This window comes from Cupressus sempervirens, chromosome 3 (assembly GCF_028749045.1).
Source record: "Cupressus sempervirens isolate cs-2001-9-10 chromosome 3, ASM2874904v1, whole genome shotgun sequence".
Classification (NCBI taxonomy): Eukaryota; Viridiplantae; Streptophyta; class Pinopsida; order Cupressales; family Cupressaceae; genus Cupressus; species Cupressus sempervirens.
Genome location: NC_143120.1, coordinates 281,445,335 through 281,453,358, shown reverse-complemented (window position 1 = coordinate 281,453,358; position 8,024 = coordinate 281,445,335). Strand labels below are relative to the sequence as shown.

Genomic DNA, 8,024 nt, shown 5'->3' with positions numbered 1-8,024 from the left:
CCCTATTCCAGGTTAATTCCAGAAAACAAATGGGCCCTTAGTCTACGTGTAATAGCTATTCAAAACTATCACCACAAATGGACCCTTATAAGTCTCTTCCCCTGCCACCAAAACAAAAGATATTTTAAAGACCTATCATAACATGTGCTGAACGCGTTAAAACCTCGCTCTGCATGTTTGAAAATTTTGGTTCATTTAATCTCTCATCTACAGTTTGGCATTGTCCTTTTATTCCAAAATTTCTCTAGTTGGGCACCCAAGAGATTCAAACCCATGATGATCTCACTTTGATCCCCTTGGCAGAGTTTTTCTCTATAAAGGAAATAAATTGTTTAGAGAGTCATTCAGATCTCTTCAATTCACCAAAAACTAAAAAATGGAAGCCCATCTCCATCTTTATGAGATGATTCTTTGCGTTGCAAAGCCCATCGCTCTCAAAGCTGCTCATGTCTTGCTTAACATCCCCCAAATTATCAGAGGAAAGCCTCTCTCTGTTGATGAAATTGGTGAACATATTTCTGCCTCCACAGAAACTAGGGTTGTTCCCCACAAGGAGTACTTGTTTAGGATTCTGAGGCTGCTGGTTTCTTGTGGAATTTAAGCAAAGGAAGCAAACAGTGTTTCCAAGCTGCTAATGAAGGAAGAAGATAGGGATTCTTGGGTTCCATTTGTGCTGTCATTTACAGAGAAAGCTTACCAAGATAGTTACCAGTACTTTCAAGATGCTGTCTTGGAAGGATGTCATCCCTTCATAAAAGTCCATGGCGTGAGCCCTTGGGAATATGTGGGCTCAAATGCTGTATCGAACAAGCTTTTTAATGAGGCCATGGCTTGCCATACAAAAGATGTCATGGCTTATGTAGTAAAGATGTATGATGGATTCAAGAGTGCAAGGAGTGTGGTGGATGTAGCTAGAGGAGTGGGATCTACATTGTCTGTTATAATTGCTGAATATCCACACATATAGGGCATTAACTTGGACTTGCCCCATGTTATTTCAACTGCACCTCCCATAGCAGGTGAGTAGTGGACAGTCTCATCTCATTTTGAGTTCAAGTGTAAAAACTACACATTTTGAACTTTTTTTATATTAATCATTGAGAGTTCAAAGAGTAACATAAAACAATAGAGACCCAAGGGCAACCAGCAAGCCCAAGAGGTCAAACCAGAGTATCAAAAATCACATAATATAAAGTACAAAAGTACAAAAAGAGAGGAGGCTCCCAAAACAGCTAAGTGAGAATATCATCCTGATTTTCTAACTAGGTCGTCCAGCCTTGTGGACCTTCCATCCAGACAACCTTCTTCCTTTCTAGAATCTGAGCATACATGTCAAGTTTCTCATACGGAGGAGTACCATTGTTTTTAATTTCTTTAATCAAGTTATCAAGAGCTTTGTCAAATGCACTTTTGTCTTCTATGATACTAGCCCATTCATATCCATGGTTCATTTCATATAGGAACATAGAAGCCTATCCATCCTTAAGAAACCTCAAGAGCTTTTTGCGTTCCAAGTTCATAATGCAGCAAATCTGCTAAGCAATCTTAAAATGGGTGAGTTTTCTATAAAACCCAGTAAGACTTATGTCAATGATTTGAAATTTGGCTTAATTTCTAAATTTCTAAATGAACCAAAGAATGAGAGATGAAAGAATGTGCCAGAAAAGATTAGCATCTTTTCTTAATCCTTGTATAAAACCAGTAACAATCTCAAAAGAATAACCATGTTTAGTAATATAAATGCCAAACATTAACCAGTTTTCCTTAGCAAAATTACAATAAAAAAATATATGCCTCATAGTTTCAGGGACTTTGCAAATGGAACAAGTATCGAATCTAGTAAGATGATTTCTAACAGGAAGCTTGTCAAGAAGGAGCTGCCATTTAAAACATTTAACTTTAGGGGGGTTTGTTTTAAATTATAAGAACTTCTCCAATAGAACTCATCTAATAGTATAGCTTTAACTTTGACTTGTCTCATGCATTGTAATTGCACCTTTGATACTAGGAGTGGAGCATATTTGTGGAAACATGTTTGACAAAATTTCATGTGGAGACATAATTTTCATGAAGGTAAAAGATATGTCATTAAGAAACAATATAATTTAGTCTTTGTTCACTTCTTATCTTTCTTTTCTATATCAGCATTATGCTTGTTAGCAATTCATTTAACAATTATTGTCTTCTTTTGTTGTTTCTTTACTTTATTTTCTACATCAATACTTATGTCTATAAAAGAGCTATTGTCATATTTATTGCAGTGGATTTTACATGGTTGGGATGATGAGAAGTGTTTAGAACTTTTGAAGAAGATCTATGAAGCAACACCAAAGCATGGGAAGGTCTTAATTGTTGAAGCACTACTTGAGGGTTCTCAAGGAAGCAAAAATTGACTAGGATTATTGTTTGACATACATGTGACCATCTATACCATGGGTGGAAAGGAGAGAAGTGAGGAATAATTTAGCCAATTATTTTGCAAGGCAGGGTTTAAGAGTTATCATATCATGAAACTGCCATTTCTCCAAGTACTTACTGAAATATCTAAGTCTTAAAGTATTTGTAGGATATTATAATATTATGTTCTTATTTAAATAATCCTAGAAGTATCCCTCTTCAGACATAGTTTTATCTATATCTCTAATAATTAGATTCATTAGTGTTGATAGATACTCTCTCTTGATGCAGTATATCTTCTTCTACATCCTTTTTTTTTGTATCAGACAATGACCGGCATTTTTCTTTTTTGGTTCTTTTCTCTAGGAGCTTTTTTGAACCAGTTATTATTAATATAAATATAATATTTCACCAAAACAAATGTTAAGTTGGAAGACAATGATATCAAGTTGTAAAAATACATTTCTATATGAAGAATGATTTGATACATTAGATTGAATGTTAATTCTTCTTTATGTTTTATTATAATTGTAATGATGAATATTGTAAAGTCCTAATATGATGAATGATTAATATTTTATTTTTATTTTTTAAGCAAAAGTGGCAAGCCACTATAATATTTTATTAAGACTTCAATAAGGTCAACTTGGAAAGAATTAGTGAAGAAAACCTAACATCATCCCTAATATATACATAGATTTATATAGTTTAAGCAAATAATTACAAGGGGTGTATCAACTACCACCCAACTCTGAACAGAGAGTACCTAGACAATGATTTTTTGGACATTTTCAAGCACTATCTTCATGATAAACTTATCCTAGCAATTAGCACTCAACACTTATCTTACAAATCTTCCCAATCAAACACAAAACCACCTTCAATTGACCGAAGCCCATTAGGAATAGGGCCCTAGCCAGAACAAAACTCTGTATTTCCATGAATCCAATCCAAATTCGAGTTAAGCTCATCAATTAAATCCCAAAAATTTTGTTCAATCGGCTGCATAGAAGCAACATTCAAATCCCTAGAGTTTGAAACATTGGATTCCTTCTGCAAATCAATCATAGCCTGACCCACCATCTTTATTCGTTCCACCAAATGAACACCCATTAATCTTGATTCAGGTGGCAAAGCATGTTTTAAATAAAAACAACATAAAATTCATGATTGTGCAGGAGTTGAAAATGTGAGAACAAACCACCAACTAATGCCACTCCATTCCATAAGTCATACTTTTCCAAAGCCACAATCAATTTGTTATCAACCAAGAAGTGATGTCGGATTACCTTATGGGCCAAAGCTTGAAGTATTTTAGGAGACTGCAGGAGATATTAATGAGCTTTGAATCGTACTCTATTTCCAGGCAACTCGGCACCTAATACAAATGACCTTGAGTCGGCATCTAAAAAATCTACTCTGCTTGTCACATGAAACAATCCTTCTAAACTTGACACCTTAACTCGGCACCTTATATCATTTTGCTTCACTCGGCACCTAAATCAGCAATACTCCACTTCCATTACCTTCTTGTTGATTTCGGCAACTATGAATGATTAATATTAAATAGGACTTTTATGATTTTTGTTATCCTTTAATACAACTTCACAAATAAAGTCTTCATGTCTATGTCTGAAAACATTCTTAAGCACTCAGTTGAAATTGCTGAATTTTGGACTAGAAAACAGAACTTCATGTTCTACGTAAATCTTTCTGTCTTTTCTGGAATTAAATCTATTTAGCCAATATCGATCGAAGAAATAATTGCCATTTATCATTCAACTAATTAGTTACATTTGATGCTTCAATATGATAATTCAGCTTAATTCTCTGACAGAAATGTTTGTATGGCTGATACTGACAGCAAAATTAGTTACTTCTACGTCTATCCCTCTCAAAAACACGGCTGATAGTATTAAATTTTATTTGTTGTTTGAAAAGATCTGCACTCTTTTCGCTGCGATGTTCAAGTTTATAATCATCGAAATGTTTATGATATATTCCTGTACAGGTAATCATAATCCACCGTAGAACCTTAGAAAGAACCCAATCTCTCGACGCATGTAACAAATTCCAACCCCATTTTGTTTTTCTAGGATGTTAAAATACGGAAAACACTTTAATCCCATTTCAAGCTTTTATATGCCAACAAACTCAAAATCAGTTCCAGCCATGTATATACAACTATTATTCCACCAATTCGTCACAGTCTTATAAAATCTTGAAAACATAATTAATAAAAAAAATACTCTTTTACTCATTTTCTATGAATATTTTTCTAAAATAAAGAGTCTAAAGTAATATTATGAAATTATGAATAGTGTATACTAACAAAATACAGGTATATTCAATCATGATTCCAATAAAATAATTTTTAATGAGGTATGATATAATGAATTAAAAAAGTTAATCCATCTAAATTTATTTCATTCTTCATAAATGAATTAACCATCATACTTTACACAATTAAAATTAAACTCACAACCCAAAATGATCTAGAGACAACACTTATTCACACATTATATATACTTTTAAACTCAGAAATCATAAAGCTATAGAAAACAAAATTTATATGGAAAAGATGTGGAATATCATAAAAAAGGTAGGAATTCAGGAAGCGGAATTGGAAAATTTATGAGTTCTAGTTTATATTGATTCCAATGTGCATATTTGGTGAAAAAATATTTTTACAATGTGCCAGGCATAAGGCCTACCTGTTTAAAAAGTACAAGAGGTGGAAGATTTTAGCAAAGTAGAGGCAAAACTTATGGAGAAATTAGCAAATCTAATAATACATCTCATGACAAGGGAAAATTAGAATGTAAAGAAGACAATGCTAGTAGAGGAAGAGGTAACGACACTATAGGTAATTATTATAGTTACTCTAGGAATAATAGTAATAGCAACAAAGAAGATAGATCTTGATTTAAGGGCACTTAACTTTAAGTTTGGAAAAGAAGGACATGGAGCCTTTGGATGTACCTTTTTCTGATAAGAAGATTAGAATTAGTAATAGAAATTCCTTAACTCAAGAAGAAGCTATTGACCCTCCTAATGAACCTGAAAATGGAGAGAACATGATGATCAAAAGAACTTTGTGTAATAGAAAATTGAATGAAGTACCTATTTTATGGAAAATTCTTTTCAAGAGTAGATGTAAGATTGAAAGAAAATGTTGCAAGGTAATCATTAAGAGTTTGAGTTTAGATAATATGGCATCAGAAGAATTGGTTTCTACATTGCAAAGGTTCAAATATCCAAACGCTTATAACATTGCATGGATCAAGGATGAACATAAGTTACTAGTAAGTGAACAATGTCTTTGAAATTCAAGATTGAGAATTACTAGGATAAATTCTAGTGTGATATTATACTTATGGGTTGTTGTCATTTTATTCTAGGAAGACCTTGGTAGTATGATAGACAAGCTTTGCATGATGATAGATTGAATCAGTATACTTTTTGGGTAAATGAGAATAGACAAGTCTTATTACCTTTGATAAAGAACCCTAAAAAAAATCATTTTATCATAGTTAGAGTCTACTTGGTTGAAGGAAATAAATTTATAAAGGACATGAAAAAATACAATGTTTTCTTTTCTTTGATCCCTAGGAGGATAGAGAAACAAGATGAACTTAAGCATGCACAGGAGGTTAGATCTATTTTCGTAAAATTTCAAGAAACTATTTTAGACAATGTATCCAATGGATTACCCTCTGTACAAAGTATTAGTCACTTCATGGTTAACTCCTAGAGAGAATCAAGTGTTGAATCTAGAAAAGTGCAAGAAGAAAGGTTTGATCAGAGAATGTTTGAGTCCTTGTGCAATATCTATTGTATTGGCACCTAAGTAGAATGGATAATGGATAATGTGCACTGACTCTAGAGATATAAATAGAATAATAGTTATTTATCAGTTTCCTTTTTCTAGGATGGTTGATATTATGGATTATTTGAGTGGAACTAGATATATTACTAGAATTATTTTGAAAATTTGGTATCATTAGATTAGAATAAGAGAAGGGGGTGAACAAAAGAATAATTTGAAAACTAGTGAGGGAATGTATGAGTGGTTGGTTATGTCTTTTGGTTTAACTAATGCACCCATCACTTTCATGAGGTTGATGAATGAAGTTTTGAATAAATTCTTAGGTAAATTTATAATTGTGTACCTTGATGACATACTGATATATTTTAAGACTCAAGAAGAACACCTAATGCATATCAAAAAAATGTTGCAAAGGTTTAAAGAGGAAAAGTTGTTGATAAATACGAAAATATGTTGTTTTATGAAGGATGTGATTGCATATCTTGGTTTTTTGATCTTTGTGGAAGGAATGAAGATGGATACTAAAAAGGTAAATTATATAGCTAAATCACCTACATCAAAGAATGTTGGGGAAGTTAAATCATTTCATTGATTGACAAATTTCTATAGGAAGTTTATTAAAAAAATCAGTTCATTATGTAATTCTATGATAGAGACAATGAAAGGTGATAAAAAGGAATTCAAATGGACACATGGATCAATTTTTTTGAAACATTGAATCAAAAATTAGAAAAATTGTATATTCTTGTTTTACTTGATTTTGCTAAAGTTTTTAAAGTTGATTAAGATGCTAGTCGGAATGAGTGTCAAATTTTTTTGAGTCAAGAAAGTAAGCATATAACTTTCTATAGTGAAAAACTAAATTGCGCTAAGAGGAAATATTTAGTCTATGATCAAGAGTTTTATACAATTGTTAAAGCTTCGAAGAAGTGGGGAAGTTACTTGATGCCTAGAGAGATTGTGTTATATACTGATCATAAAGCGTTACAATACTTGGGTAGCCAAAATAAGTTGAATTAGAGACACATGAAATGGGTTGAATACGTGCAGAGCTTTTCTTTTGTGTTAAAACATAGAAATACAAATAGTTAAATAAGGTAGCAAATGCTTTGAGTAGATGCAAAAGTTTGTTGAAAAAGATGAGGGTTGAAGTCCTTGTGTTTAATTATTGGAATAACTTGTATCAAATTGATCTTGATTTTGCAAAACCTTAGAAGACTTGTAAGAGTCACATAATAGATGAGAAGAGAAAATAGGTTGAATATTTTGTTTAGGAAGATATATTACTCAAAGAAATTCAGTTATGTGTACCCAAAGGATCTATTAGAGATACCATTATTAAGAAGAAACATAGTACTAGAGTTGGACGATATTTTGGGATTGATAAGATAGTAAAATTGATCTTTGAGAGATACTTTTGGCCACATCTATTTAATAATGTTTAGAAAATGGTGAAGAGTTACATAAAGTTTCAAGTAGCTAAGGGAACTAGTTATAATGTGAGTTTGTATACACCTTTACTTGTTCCTAGTAAACCTTGGGAAGACATCAATGGATTCTTTCCTTTGATTACCTAGAAATGAGCAGTAATGACTCTATTTTTGTGGTATTTGACATGTTTTCTAAAATGGTACATTTATTAGCTTGTAAGAAGACATCGGATTTGGTACACATAATAGAATTATTTTTTAGAGAAAATATGAGATTACATGGTTAACCAAAGAGTATTATTTCACATAGATAGATATAAATTTTATTAGTTACTTTTATAAAACACTTTGGAAGAAGTCGAATACTG

At 32.2% G+C, this 8,024-nt stretch overlaps 1 pseudogene; it reads left to right on the top strand.

The window, feature by feature from the left end:
* The first annotated feature begins 376 nt into the window (after window positions 1-376).
* Window positions 377-2,555, top strand: LOC149566031 ((Iso)eugenol O-methyltransferase-like; annotated as a pseudogene).
* The last annotated feature ends 5,469 nt before the right edge of the window (window positions 2,556-8,024 follow it).